This window comes from Fukomys damarensis, unplaced genomic scaffold (genome assembly GCF_012274545.1).
Source record: "Fukomys damarensis isolate Sample0158 unplaced genomic scaffold, DMR_v1.0_HiC HiC_scaffold_24, whole genome shotgun sequence".
Classification (NCBI taxonomy): Eukaryota; Metazoa; Chordata; class Mammalia; order Rodentia; family Bathyergidae; genus Fukomys; species Fukomys damarensis.
Window position 1 is genome coordinate 61,862,778 of NW_022900936.1, and position 16,202 is coordinate 61,878,979.

Genomic DNA, 16,202 nt, shown 5'->3' on the forward strand with positions numbered 1-16,202 from the left:
TTCCTTTTTTTTTTTTTTTTTTTAATGCAGTACCAGGGCTCAAACTCAGGAACTCATGCTTACAAGGCAGGCAGGGTGCCAGTGCCACTGACCTAAATCCCTGGCCCTTTATTACATTTTCTTATAATTTTAATTTTGAAACAGGGTCTTGCTAAGTTGATGAGTTGCCAAGGGTGGGTTCAGAGTATCTCAGCCTCCCAGAATATTGGGATTATAGGCACGTAGCACCATGGTAACAAAGAAGACACTTTTCAATGTTTATAGTTGAAAACAATTTAAATTAAGCAAAAGTATTACATGTGTTCTTGCTTTGCAACCAATCAAAATGTACGTTCCTAAATTTACATCTGCCTTCATGTAGTTTAGATTTCTGTAATCGTAGTCTGTATTTAGTAGTATAAATTGAAAGCCGAAAGGTTAAACAGATGAAGATACTCTCCTTTCTATCATTATTTCTAAACTATACCTGTATTTTTACTATAGTGTATGAAACATTCAAACTTGTTCCCCTGACAGCTATCATGCTTCTGCTTGTTTAGACTGTTAATTTTTTAGCATTGATAATGCTTTAAAAGGAATACTTTTAAATGATATATTGATCTTATTAGGAAAGTAATATTGGAAAAAATCAATTCAGCATGACAAATTAGACAAATGAATGAAGCCCCTTGGGGGTTGGAATCATCAGTACCTGGCTCTTCCTAGCCTAAAGTCAACACCATTTTCTTCTCCCCAATATAAATGAGGGGCCCTGCATGTTACCCTGACAACAGGTGCAGCTGTAGGTGGAATAACTAGACTATGTTTCCTAAAGAACAGTTATTGAAATTGCTTCAGCAGCCACATTTTCCATTGAAATTATTTTGTAACAATAAACCTTTATTAAAAAAATAGAAAAAAATCAACTATGAAGCAAACAATTTGATTAACGCCTTGCAGTCCAATCTATGTTCACAAGGAACTCGGAACTTTCGCACAAATAGACTCTAAATAAACATATTTGGTATTTTCAAGTTATAAATGAAAACAAATCATTTAATATTCAGAACCTTGATTATCAAATGATTGTCTAATCCTTATTCAATAATTATTCACCCCTAAATTTTGTTTTTGTTTTATAAAATAAATTCTAAGAATTATTTCCACAAAGGAGGGTTCTAGAATTGCTGGCACACAGTGACTTTCTTTTCTTCTTCTGTCAGAATGGCCCCTTTTCCTGACAAGAACAGATAACCTATGCAAGAAGCATGAACCTATAAAGGCAGCATCCTTAGATGTTGTACCCCAAAGGCACAAATATTTGGGTAAGTACTGACATTTCACCTTTCACTGATGCTAAATTTTAGCACTGAGTTCATACAATAAAGGCTTATGTCTTTGTCCTTTTTCTTATTAATCCTATTATGCTTGTCTTTATGAGCTCTGAGTTTCTGTCACTCCCTCCAGGGCTCAGCTGCAAATGAGATTTCACATCTCAGTGTAAAATAACCCGAACACTTTTCTATAAAATTAAATAAAAGTCCTCCATCCTGATACTACATGCCTAGAATCTAATTTCTGGAACCAATGTATTTCCCAATGCCTCACTGTCTTCCAGCCATCTCACTTTCCTTGGCTTTGAGGGTTTTTCCTTTTCTCCTCTTCCTCTTTTTTGTTCTTTTTCCTTTTGTATGAGAATGGTTTATTGGTATGAGAGGAAGACAGAGCACAGGTGGGTGTACAGAGCAGACAGTGGACATCAGATTCCTAGATGCCCTCCATTTTGAGATGTCACATGACTAGGACTAGAAGTTACTTCCTTCTTCCATTCCTGCACTTCAGAAATAGCCAGCCTGCTCTTGGATACAATTGTAATGTCCCTGTTTCTGCCAGTACATGCCCATGCTTTCAATGTGAGCTAGACACAGCGATAACTCATCACAATTTCTCCTTCAGAAAGGATTAGAGATTTTTAAAAAGAAGGAGGAATAAAGAAGTCCTGGTTTGAACGTCTTAAGGAGTTTCAGGAATCAGCAGCTACCTCTCCTGGTGGACGTAGGTCAAATTTACAAGCCGCCCAAATGACAGGCACTTCAGAGTCCCACAGAGCACACCACGCGGTACAGGGAGGCATGATGAAGCACTGATGGAATTTTCACTTTCTTTTTCTAACCCCACACAGTATTAAATCCTTGTAAATACTGATATTTTAAAAAAATAACAATAGGAAGTGATTCATTCAAATACTCTGTATCCCTTTGAAGATCCTGACTAAATTTAGGTCACAGGTACAATGCTAAAGAAATTCAACTTTCTGAAGTTAGCCTTGTATATAAACTGGCAACGGATGGCAGTGAATTACGTGCAATTGGAAATAGCAAATAAACCAGGCGTGATGAAGATATATTAGATTGTCATCTAGCTAGATATTTCTTCTGAGCAAAGAAAAACTCTACATTTCTTAGATTTCAGAAATTGCTTTGGAGAGAGTTTGTAAATGTACTCTAAGCCCAATATGCTTAATCACTTAAAAGATGAAAAGAATCTATACAGAGACACAAACACAAATGCCTTCAGAAGACAACATTAAGATGTGATAGAGCAGGATCAAAAGTGACAGTGTGTGTCCAGAGCAGAGGTAAACTGGCCAGATGTTCACTACTAACTAAAGAGATTTATATCCTATAGCAAAATTAAATAAAACAAATGCCAAATAATTTGTGGTTGTTGGGCATCTGTTTAACAACCATGAGGAAAAGTAGAGCCTAATGGTTCTTTTATAATTCAATTATTTTATTAATGTACATAGTCTTTTGGAATTGGTTTTTTCTTTTGGAATTGTTTTTTGGGGGTGGGTGGGTACTGAGGATCAAACTCAGGCTCTTGTGCTCGTAAGGCAGGTGGTGAAACCACTGAGCCAAATCCCCGGCCCTCTTTTGGAACTGTGTACAGCTGAACAGGCATGATGAGATAAAATGCTTCAGTGATATTAAAAAAAAAAACACTAATATTGAACTAGTCCTATTAATTATTTTACCTTGGGAATTGAGTCCAAGGCCTTCTTAGTTTCTGACTGGATAAAAAGGAATTCTTACTAGAAGAGACTCCTCTATGGAAAACAGAATCTTAATGGGAGTATTGTATTCATGGTAATATCATACAAAGAAGACTGAACATGCAGTTCTATATTAGTTATAAAAGAAGTATTTGATGTATATATTAAAGGCCTGGAAATAGTCCTTCAAAAGTGCATATACCTGCTATTGATATTATTATTATTATTATTATTATTATTATTGCTATCATAGCAAGGAAAGTGCATTGCAAACATATCATGGAATAGAGAATCTAGTTGCTGTCGGAATGACATAAAGTCTACCCAAGAGATATTTTACTTTTGGTTATACAAAGGGACATACATAAGCATATATGATTATACATAAGGGATATATGAGATTTAAAATTGAGGGAAAAGTAAACCAATAGTAAGCAAATAATAATTATTAAAACAATCACTTGAAAAACACTATGGTCAAAATGTTTTCAGGTTACACTGACAGAAGGGTATAACTGTGTTTTGAAATATCAAAGACAATTTTAAATTGATTCAGATACATATATATGTATTTTCTCTTCTGTTGGTGTTTCTCCTGGATAAATATAGAAACCTCTCAAACCTTGATTAGATTTGCAAATATTCAGTGATTGTTACTTGAACTAGCCATTCATGATCCTGCATTTCTTCTGTAGAACAAAAAAAGCTGTCCTCTGTATGCCACCGTACACTACTGTCCTCTGTAGAGAGGTAGTTTATAAAGGTTATTTTACCTGAAGCTTAGAACCAGTGTGTCAAACAAATGCAAGCATGAGTTCATGTTTCAAAATTGGCTCCCTATCCCACAGATGAGCGAGTCTCTATTTCCAACATTCCAACTCTTTGGAGCAAATAAGAATTTTGGGAGCTCCTAATCCATTGGTATATGAAATCTAACTTGTTTTGTTCAACCTTTTAAAATGTCTTCAATCATCTGACATTACCCTGTCTACCTAAGATCATTTTTTTCTCTAAATAAGAGATTTATGATCTCCCCATCTATACACAAGCATTGTAGTGTAAAAGGCTTTTCTTCACATCGTCCCTCTTACCTAGTATTTATTCTCTTTCTTGTCTCATCATCTATTTAAATCACAGCTTCTTCTACCCAAACTAAAATACTAATTCATAAATGTTTAGCCCATAACCTCACACTTGGCTCAACTCCTCTGAATTTCTGAAGAACAAAGAATATGTCCAACACTTCCTATATATTCTATCTGAATACTTTCACCTTTTCTTCCTACATATAGTATGATCTCTCTGAGGACTGAACCCATTTAAAAAATTTGTCTGCATATCTCACTGTACCCAGTAGGACTCTAATTGTATGATAGGTTTTCAATATGAACAAAAGGTTTTTAAAAAGTCAGTGAACATATTATAATGAGTATTTTAATAAAATGATCTTGCCAAACAATTATATGAGAAAATAACTGTATATGTAAGTATGTTGGGGGGTTAACAATCCGACATTTGAATAAATACATTCTGAACATTTTTCTTTGGAAAGAAATTTTTAAAAAATCCCTTTCTAGATTACATGACTTTTGTGCCTCTGTGTTAATTAAGGCTGAAACCATGTCCTTGCTATAGGATGGCTGTTTGCCTACTACTGAAGAAAAAATTCCTCAGTTTAATTATCAAAGGATGCCCTCAACCGAAACGGAAAGGGTAAGGCGACGTCAGTTAAACCATTCCATGGAGATTCTTTGCAAACTGCTAACACACAACTGTCTTGAACAGCATACAGACCCAGTTTAACTAATTTTACATTTAGGTATTAATAATACATGATAAGCCATGTCTGATGTGACAAATTGCAATAACTATTAAACCATTTGTCCATCCAATATATCTGATTAATCATGACACACCATGTGACAAAGACAAACCTCTCCATGTTTGAAGAAAGCTAAGTGAAGAAAATACACCAAACCCAATATTTCTCATTAGTACTAAGGAACCTGAGTTCAGCTTCGCAGACTTCCTAGCTAGGAGGAGCTTCAGGAATCCCATTATGCCTCCCATTCCCATGTGCCCAGCCAGCTCCCAAGTAAAAGACAAGGCTTAGGTTCATGTTGCATGAACTTCTCTTCAGGAAAGCAAAGAGCTGGAAAAGTTGAGGCTAAGAACATACCAGAGGAAAGCAAAGTTCTATGTTGAGTAATAACTCCTATACCCCACCTCACTAGCTAAGATCCACAAGAATATGTGGAGAACAGATCCTCAAGTGCTCAAAGGAAGGTCTAATGTGGTCTCTAAATTTCTCAAAAGCAAACAGTGAAAGAAGTCACAATGAATGCAGTAGGGTTAAAAAGCCCCAACTAATGACATTATGAGACTTTTCCTGCTTTCCCTATAATCTGCTACCTCTACAACACTAGAACTTGGCATTTGAAAAATCTACAATGACCAACACTTGAGCATACAATCCCCCAGTAGTATCATGTCCCACATAACTGTACACATACAAATGCTTGGAAGCCTAAAAAAGATTATACTTTCTTCGCTATTTAATGTGTCTATGACGCTTTGACTACATAGACAATGAAAGCATTATTCGTTTCTGTTTAAAATTTTTATTTTATTCTCTAAATAAAAACTTTAAATTGTGCTTATTAATGAGGTACAGTATAATGTTCTGATACATGTATACACTGTATGTTTAAATCAGATTAAACATATTTACCTACTCATTTAACATTTATGATAAAAACTTCCAATAATTTTTTCTAGCTTTCTGAAATGCATGATATATTATCTTTATCTATATTCACCACACTGTGCAATAGCACAACAAAACTTCTTGCTTCCTATTGAACTGTATCTTAGTATCCACTGATCAACCTTTCCTTTCTCTCCTTCCCCTGATGCCCTCAGTTTTTGATAATCACCACTCTACTCTAAACTTCTATGTGATCAACTAATGCACATGTGATTCCTTATTACTGGCTTAACTGCTTGTGAAATAATTAGCAGAACAGTTTCCATGGGAAAATTTTGGAAATCTAAGCACAGAAATATACTAGAAAAACGATTCTTATTGTGTGTTACTTTGGGCAAATTACTGATCTTATGTGGGACTCAGATTTTGCATAGGTTTAATAAAGATACTGATAGTACTAACATATGTAATTGTCAAGATTAAGTACTGATTTTAAAGATTTAGCAAATACTATAACAAAGAGAAAATTGAGAAACTTTGTCTATCATCAATACTGTATTGGAGGATAAAACCAAAGGTGACTCCAAAAATTCCTGTTTGCTGGTTGTTGATACTTTTGTGTATTGCTTTCCCCTTGATACGGGCAAAACCCATGACTTGTGTGTAAAGAAAGAAATATGACAAATGTGATTAGATGTCACTTGTAAGATTAGATTACAAAAAGGAGATGAGAAAAATCACTATTGTGATTATATTACTTTTTACATGACTCAGTTTTAGAAAACTGGCACTGGAAACCCTCTTCAAGGGCTTGATGAAGTAAGTTGTTGTAGTGGGAAAGTGTTTAGGGAAAGGAAGAAGAGATCACCAGGATCTGAGGTCAGTCTTCAGTTAACTGAATACTCCTGGCCCCTCAAATCATACGCAAAGAAATGAACTCTGCCCACAAGCTGAATAAGCTTCCATGTTGATTCTTTCCCAGTTGAACCTCTAGAGGAGAGCACAGCACATACCGCAGTGCAACTGCAACTTTGGGAGAGATGCAGACACAGAAGTCGCTTATGCCCTGTCCAAACTTCTTACCCACAGAAATTACAAGGTAAGAACTATAGGGCTGGGGATGTAGCTCAGTGGCACAGGATCTGCCTGGCAAGCACGAAGCCCTGGGTTCCAGTCCCAGCACAAAAATAAGTTAAGAACTATGTAAGCTTCAACATAGATGTTGACTTGTAACACAAATAGAACTATCATGACTATACGGTATCAGGAATATGGTAACCAACACGAGGAGTATTCTTTCTTTATGACGAACATATTTCTGGGTTTTGGACTTTGAAACTGATACACAGTTGAAAACTCTTGAATTCTGTTATATACCACATGGAGCATCAAGGTAGAAGAGATAGTAGAAATGATCTGACCCAACTGCTTGAGCCAAATATTCTGCAGATGAAATAACCAAGCTCCTAAAAGGTTAAATGATTTGGTGAAGATTAAATGATTTGCTGCCAGATCACTGCAGACTAAAACTTGTACTCAGCTCTTTGGACTTCTGAGTTAATGTTTCATATAACTGCAATGACTCTAGACCCAAAATTTACCATTTTGCTGAAATTCTGTTGACTCTGAGTTAACAAATATGAATGTAACAAGTATGAATGATGACTGGATCTCAGATGATTGCGTGGCTTAATCACAACTGCTTAAATTCATCTGAAAGTCCCTTACAGTCATTCTGGCATGGTTTGTTTTCAAGGTAACACTGGGGTGATCTGCTACATATTAAGCCTCAATTGTGTAAGAGTAACATAAGACTTGGGCAAACATAGAACAACCAAAGCTGTGTCTGAAAGTATAAAACACATTGAGCAAAAGGGTAAAAAGTTCAGTTAATCCATGAAAATATCATCATCCACTAGGGATCTTTGTCTAAAGGTTATGTGTCACAGACTGTCAGAGGGTGGCAGCGGCCAGGATGGCTGAAATAACCTGTTGATGCATATAATACCAGATGCTAGGATCTCATCCCTGTGTGCCCGAGTCAGATGACATAACTGTGTTACAACCGCAGTGCAACTCTAAACAACCCATTTAATCTATTTATTTGTCAGTGAAATCTCTCTTCTCTCAAAAGCATCATTTTCTTCTAATTTTCATAGTGACCGATTATCCAGCTTTTCTCTAATACAATTTAAAAAGTCTAAAATATGTGACATCCAGGCTATGTATGCTGTTTCACAGATTTATTATGTTTTCAGAATATATATTGTTACAATGAGGCAGAGATTTTGAAGTCAGAGCTCTCCATGTCAGTAGTGTCACCAGTGTGCAGCACTTTACTCCTATCTGTTCTCTCCAATATTTGAATCCCAAATATTCTTTTTAATATTTGGATAATATTGGAGAGTTAAATACCTCCAATTTCACTTTATTTTATATTTTATCTCCCCTCCATTTAATTAATTTTTCATTTTTAGTGAATATTTGCAGTACATAATGATTACATTCCTTGTGGGAATTTGGTACATGTAGATAACAAAACTTAATTCTTCTTTCAACCCCCTTTAAATACCCTCCCGCTTCTCTCCATCCCCCTCCATCTTTTAGCTTCTCTTTTGCAAATAATCTATCTCCATAAGTATATCTTGCTTGCTAGAATATTTTCTTGAAGTGCAAATTAGACTGTGTATATGTAAAATGTTCAACATAGTATATATTGAGTAAAATATTGATTTTGCATTTTTCCCATTCTTCCTATAGGAAGCAACTGTCTATTTCTTAAAGGTCACTGGAAGAAGAGAATAGTGACTTCACACTTATCAAGGCATCTAGCTCTAAGTCTAATCCAGTCATTCCTTAAAGTCTGCATAGATCCTACATGGAGAGTGCTAAACCAAGTCTGTCTTAAGCATGGCAAAAAGGAAAGACCATTTCATGTTGCAAACCAGCAAACGTTTTAGCAAACAAAGGGGAAAACTGAATGTCAGAAAGGGAATACAAATCTTCTTGTTTAGTAATTCTTTTTTACCAACAGCGTGGTTTTATCTTGAGACTCTCATTCAGTGTCACATAGCTTGCTATGTTGTTGTCCCAAGTACAAGTTCAAAGTGAGTTTTTGCTTCAAATAAATCCAGAATAGAACCTCTTAAAGATATATTTATTTGTTATTGTCTTTTATTTTGATTTTTATTTATATTTGGGGCTAGGAAAAAGAAATCGAAAGATGTGGGAAAGAGGAGAGAGAAAAGAAACTAAAAAATTTTTTAAAAAGAGGGAATTTAAGAAAGAAATGGAAACAGAGCCTTTGTAAATGGGCTAAAGACCAAGAGTTGGAAAGAGCAGAGGGAGATGGGAGGGGTAGGGAACAAAAAAAGAACTAATAAGTGTTAGTTCATGCACCAACTCCCTGTGATAAATGGGATCATTAGGTACTAATAACATGTACTAGTAAAAAAAAAAATTTAAAAAGAAACTCTTAGGAAGAAACAGAAAATTACACTGGCAAAGTAGTTGCCAAACTGGCACAAAGGACGTTTGGAAATACATAATATACTCTCATTTATCTTTGTTTTTTTTTATTTTAGAACCGAAACAGAACCAATACAAAGGAAACACTGTGAGTAACTTGTCAACTATGAAAAACTGTATATACTTTGTTTCTCCAGCTTTCTCCCACAATCCAAATGCATGAATGTTTTAAAAATAGGGTAAAGGTACATGTAATTTACCCAGTGATGCATCACAGCTTGCTTTTCTAGAAGAGGTCAGTAAATGAGAAGATCCATCTGGAAATCCAGCATGCAAAGAAGGTATAGCTGGGCTCCAAAAGTGAATATATCACATTTCAAATCTTTTAGGAAAAATACTAGCAATATAGAAACTTACATCTAAAAAATAAAAAGTTTTCATTTGCACATGTTTTGTATTTTATGGACTATTTTTCCTTATTCTTTATATTTCCCATGGCAGTCTTAAGATTAATATTCCTTTTGTACTCTTTGGAATCCCCAAGTATTTCATTATAGATTAGCTAAGAATTTAAATATCTGAATGTTACCTACTCAAAGATAAGCATAGAAATATTCTAAAATACCATACTATTTAGAAGTATTCTGATATTGTGTGATATTTAGAAGGAATGATCTGATGCTAAACTGAATTGCAAGTATCAGTATCATAAGTTTAAATGAACTGTTTTTGTTTGTTTGTTTGTTTTTTGCGTATTTCAGGTTGTCCTTTTCTTTTAGTTCTACTTAGAACAATGATTTTGTCTTTATTTTTCTCTGTTGACAACTATCTTCTCTTTTATAAGGATTGTCTTTAAAATTACTTTGGAACTTTTTCCTTATCTTCCTCTGTCCTTTTGCTACATATAATCTCTTTCTAAATATTTTTCAATAATTTTTTTCAACTGAGTATGTTTTTTAGTTCTTTTTCCTTCAGAAGAAATTCCCAGAAGGCAAATTTTCTTTGTATACCTACCACTGGGGACTGGGAAGGAGAAAATGGCAAGAGGTCATTTCCCTTCTGACCTCACTAATGTCGAGGCCCTTGAGCCAATTTCTTCTTTGCTTTAGCAGGGTGGCATCCATAGAATTCTGAATGTGCCCAACCACAGAACTCCCCGTTTGGTATCTTGTCTCTCTTTCAAGTGTGGGAGCTGGAATTGCCATAGATGGCAAAGGACATTATCTAGTGCTAGTAGCAAAAATAATGGGATTGGATCACTTAGGTGGCATTTTAGTAAACCAGTATTTTTATAGACTATATAAGTAGAAATAAATCTATGTTTTCTAAGCTATTGTCATTAAACACAATTCATGTGTACATGACGATTTCATACGCAGTATGATTTCTATATACATAATTTTTCAGAGTGTATGCTTTTCTCACACTAAATATTCTCAAGTGGCTTTTCACAATCTTCAGACTACGCATAAATCAGAAATCTGTGCTTGTAGCCCAATGCTCAGTGCTTCGAGAATACTCTATGACTGTCAGATTTATCTGCTAGCAGTTTTAGTTACCATAGCATCTTAAGCCGTTCACTTTTTCTCATGTTCCCCACAGAGAAGAGTACAATAGACCTTCTGTTTTCGTCTATACTTCATCACTGTCTTAACGGTAAGCTACAAAATGTTAAAAGCTTAATTTTGAGTCAGGTGCCCGGTGCCTCTCTGAGGAAGAGAAGGGAGTTTACTTGAAGGTGGCACTCTCATGTGTAAAAGAAAGTGGACAAATAAGGCAACATCTAGACATATTAAGACAAAAACATATGTCTGAAATATCTGACAGACTGAGGCCAGATTTTGCGAAGTGTTACAGTTTGATAAGACTGCAGTCAACCATATGGACTTAACAGCTAAATTTGCATGAGGAGGAAAAAAAAACCTATGATAACGTTCACTGTTTAGTCCTTCCTTATTCACAGAAGTCAAAGGATATAGCAGACAATGCTTAAACTACCTTTTTTAAAATCTTCCTCTTCTAACACTAACTTTTGAAAAGAACCATGAAATCAAATTTATTCTAAAAGTTGACTGGGACCGGATTTAAAGTAAAATTCCATAGTAATAAAAATATAGAGTCCTTAGTCAGAGTTCACTGTTATAATGAGTCAATCTTGCGTCCTCAGCACTAGTTACCTAAATGTAAAGAGCCTATGGCTCCCTGTGGCTTTTTACTTCACAATTTATCTTAATACTCATCATCATAACACATGCACCTGCGTCCACACACACTCAGGTGCATCAAAAAAAGTTCAAAACAAAGTTTTGGTAAATCCATCTACCTAGCATTGGCTACTAATAAATCTTAATACACTTTACTAGGGTATATTGCCAGATGGATTTATAACTGGCTTTGAAGGTATTTGTTTAGTACAAGGGATAGGTAAAGCATTTTCTCAAGCTTTTAACATAATATCACTTCTTTTTTCCACGTTGAACCTACCATGCTGCCTGGAGTTTAATGTCTTTTAAATAAGACAAAAGTCCTTATAAGATACCTATACAAAAGAGATTAAGAGGATGTAATCTTTAAAATTAAATCTGCAAGTACTTGTTCTTTTTTATTAACCACACCTTGTTTGTTGCAGTATATGTGTAGTTATCAGATCCCTTCACTTTTCCTCTAACCTCCAGGTCTCCCCCCAAGATCGAAGAGGGCAGAAATGTGACAATTTTCGAAGAAATATCTCAGCCTTCTCTTACTCTCACTTATAAGTGCAGAGTCCCTTTCCTGTCTTTTTCCTGGGTTGCTATGCTTTCTTGTATTGTGCTAGAAACTCTCACCTCTCTGATCCTTCTCAAATCCAAAGCAAGCAAGGAAAATAGAAGACGGAGAAAGAGATTAAAAGGAGGAATGGACATTAGACAAAAAAATAAAATAACTGAAAACAGCCTTTTATTCCTTCCTGACCTGCTTGGTAGCTACTACTTTATTCACAAATAAATCTGCTTCAAATAAAAGAGCATCAAGTATAGTAAATTTTCACAAATATATTTATTTTCTCTGGGTGACTGTCACCAGTTATTATTCACAAATTTCCCCCTGCTTGGGTTTTTCTGTGTCAGTTAGGAATGTTGAAGAGGATGAAAAACCTTTATGATTTATGTCTATTTATTCCACCTTTATTTGATATAGGGGAAATTCAGATATTAAGTAAATACTTTAAAATTGGGAGCAAGTGAGAAGCCCTCTATCCCATTTCCTAGAAATAGTCACAACTAGGAAGATGAAAGAGAAACCAAGGCATAGCCTTATACTAAACATTTAAGGCAAGCGTATCTGAAACTTGGTGAAGGTAGAAAGAGGAATTGTGGCCAAACCATTTTTTCATCCCAAAGAGCAAGGCAATGCTTACACTCCTGGACCGCTTCTATCCTTGTATGCAAGGTTAAGAATTTCCTCCCAGGCATGAGTCACCTAGCATTTATCATACCCCTAAACTGTGTCTGATTCACATCCTTTCTCCCATCCTCTTGCTCAGGATGGTTTCCCAAGGGTCTTTCCCCAACTACAGCTTAATTATTAACCTTATGTGGGAGTGAGTGCTCTCTAAGTTCTGCTCTGGTGAATGAATTACCTTACCAGTGTTCTGAATCACATGTTAAATTACTATTTCCCAATTATGGACAAGGGAGACCTTAAGCCTTTTCCAAACATAAAAATAAAAATACATTTGGCTCGAGAATATATGAATATATGATAACTATCATCAGGACAGAATGGGGAGTATTTGGAGAAACATGAAAAAAATCAGAAAATATCTTTTCATATAGCAGTGGAGGTAACTGCATGGGTTTGAGGGAAAGAGACACAGTAAGAGTAGTTACTCACTTATCTAAGGATCTGCTATGTGTTCAGCATTTTTCTAGGTGATGGGTATTTTCTGTTGAAGGTTGGCTAGGATTCTTGTCACCAAGTATATGTGTTTCTAAAGGAAGAATCAGACTATAAAATAATTCTACATGCTGATAAGTTACATAAAAAACAGTAAACCAGTATGATAAGATAAAAAAGTGCTATTGTCGTTTTCAATAGTTGGTTAGAAAAGGCCTCTTTAGGAAAGTGGTATTTGAATTGAAACAAAATGACAAAAAAGCATCCGTTATGGAAGATATAGATTTAAGGCAAAACATTTCACAAAAGGAAGAGGATGCAGAGACTCAAGAAGTTCAAATACGCAACTCTGCTATAGAGTTGGCCATCCTATGTATCTAGATAGAACAAGCTAGGTCAAGACCCCTCGACAGGATCTGCTTCTTAAAGTAAATAAAACTAAACTGCATGAACTCAACTGTGTCACAACTCTTTATCACCAGTATCGGGAAAAACAAACCCAAACAAAAATCCAAAATGGTGGGATTGGCGGGTAGGTTCTTATTTTCTTGCAAAAGATTGATTTGAAGACATGCTTCAAAGAAATCATGTAGAGGTACAAGATCCCAACAATGAATGTAACTGTCCTGTATCCCTAAAATGTACCAGTAAACTCAATTAAAGCTAAAAAAAAAAGAAAGAAAAAAAAAAGAAATCTGAACAAAATGAGGATGCAGACCAGTTTTAAGATTATAGCTAACTCTAAGAGCAAACTAAGTGCTTGGATAGAAGCAAAGGGCCTGCTCTTCTGAAATGAAGAGAGAATCCACCTCTGCCACTGAGCCCAGTTAGGACCCATCCTCCATATGACTGTCAGGAGGAGGGCCGAGGATTTAGCTCAGTGGTTCCTCCACCTGCCTCACAAAAAGCAAGGTCCTGAGTTCGATCCTCAGTATCAAAAAGAGAAAAAAAAAAACTGTCAGGAAGATTGGAAACAATTTTATTATACAGATCTAGTTAAAATAATGTTTGTGAAAATTGAATTCTACCTGTGTATTTATATAATAAATTCTCTATTTAGGTAATATCATCTTATTTTTTTCATTTTATGTGTGTCCTCTTACTCACATGTAGCCAACTATAGACTGCCAAAGGATTTGTTTTGTCCACTGATTTCAAGTTATCTTTTTCCATAAAAATCAATATATGTCTAATTGTTTACTCCTGATACACCATCGCATGCTAACCAAAACAGATGAAAAAGAACTCATTTTTTTGTCCTGCCGTATATGGTCTCTTGTACATAGAAATGACTACCTTTTCAATTTGTTTGAAGACTCCAGGTTTGTATGCCTGCCCAGGATGAAGTGCTGCTTAATGACTTAAAATAAATCAATATTTCTATACAGAAAAAACTAGGGAGAGTAGAGAATTGAGATGGCCTGACTCATTAACCTGAGAAAGAAAGTGTCTTAAATGCTTATGGAAAGTAACAAGTCATTTGGCTTCCAGAGGCTCAACCTACCAAGCTTATCCTAGACATGGTGGTTAATTAGAGTAAAAGTAGCAAGCAATCACAGTTGATGCTTGTTATTGATTCATATGTGTACAAAAGCAGTTTTTGAAACATTCCTGAAAACTTAATTTGAAATATTTCTTGTCTGGGAAAAATGTATTCAAAGTTTTCAATCGCCCCCCAAAGTAATCTGTACTATGAAAGAGCTTACAGGTTAGAGTCTTCCACTAACAGAATGACTTAGTTCTTCCTTTACTCCAGATGAGTTTATTATTGTTTGTTTTTAGAATCACTGTCCTCTTACTATTCTTAGTGCTTGATTCCTTCTGTGTATATTAGGCTGAGTGCTTTCATTTAGTTTTCCACTTCTATGTTTAATCTTACTGAATGTTCCTCAGTGCCTACAACTCTGAAAGTTCTTCTCACAAGTGAAAAAAATTCTTCTGTATTCTATTTAACTTGTCCTGAATAATAATGGTTCTATGCAGTTCTGGAATAACACTTTATTTTCACACGCGCATGCTTCTTCTCTTTCCTTCTCTTTCAACTCCCTCTTTCATATTAATAAATGAGATATAGTTTAGTGTGCTGTTCTTTTCCTCACGGGCTAATCTTCGGTAATGGTCACATGCAGGCTTTAGGATTTACTTTGAAAAACACTGCTTCTGTTTCTTATGCCTGGGGACGATAGTCAGGCAACTCTGAAATCTGTTTGGCTGCTCTTTTCCTTTTGGCCTTTCTGCCTGGCTCTGCTCTTGTCGATCATTTCTATGCTCATCCAAATCCATTTCCAGGCACCTGATATTTGAACAAAGTGCTCCTTCACCTTGGAGCCTCCTCATTCCTCAATAAATTATTCATTCCTTGTATATATACAAAAGCAGGTGCAGCAAGCTATATACTTCCCTTCAGAATACACTAACAAAATGATACATACAGAAGCATATAGTCTGTTAAAATTTTAGTCAAAATATGTTTTCTCCCAACATAGACACCGTATAATCTATGAAAATCAACCCTGGCACAACTTCTTTCTAGATCATTTTGCTTTCCCTAGATATTCAATGGCTTAATATTCTTGAGTATCTCTGTTTCCCCGGGTAACATTCAAAGTATTAGCTATCTTTCACTTTTGTAATACACTCTCATGTTCTCTTTCTTTTAATTTAACAACTTTAAATTTCCTCTGGTTGAATTTCTCCTTTTCCCAGAAACTGAGGTCTTAAAGTCTTGTATCTAATCAGTTTTCCTTCTACTTTTTGAGTGCTCGATTTTATACTTCCTTCTCTATGTTTGAAATATCTATACACAGCATGTTTATACCTTGCCTTTCTTCTACTGGTCATATAATTTTGTAACATTTTCTTTTCCTGCGATTCTGTACCCACACACATACACACAGCTCCTCAAAGCCTACTACTCCAGTAGCACAACTCCAGTGTGTCTGTTACTAAGCTCTGAGCTGTGTAAAGTTTTACAAGGAGTAAGTGAAAAAAGCCAATTTAGTTCCTGTCCTGAAAAATGACACTCTGGAAAACGGTTCAAAATAATTAGAATATCTCCATAATCGTTAGACAAGTTTATAGTCCCACCAACAATGGAGAAGAGTTCCTCTCTCCCTA

General features: G+C 35.4%; 1 long non-coding RNA gene across 1 annotated transcript; it reads left to right on the plus strand.

The window, feature by feature from the left end:
• Positions 1–1,203: 1,203 nt before the first annotated feature.
• On the plus strand, positions 1,204–12,136 carry LOC104866205. Its single transcript, XR_781377.1, has 6 exons — positions 1,204–1,304; positions 6,724–6,840; positions 8,502–8,848; positions 9,326–9,357; positions 10,812–10,865; positions 11,885–12,136. It is a non-coding gene; the product is annotated as an uncharacterized LOC104866205 (long non-coding RNA).
• Positions 12,137–16,202: the final 4,066 nt, after the last annotated feature.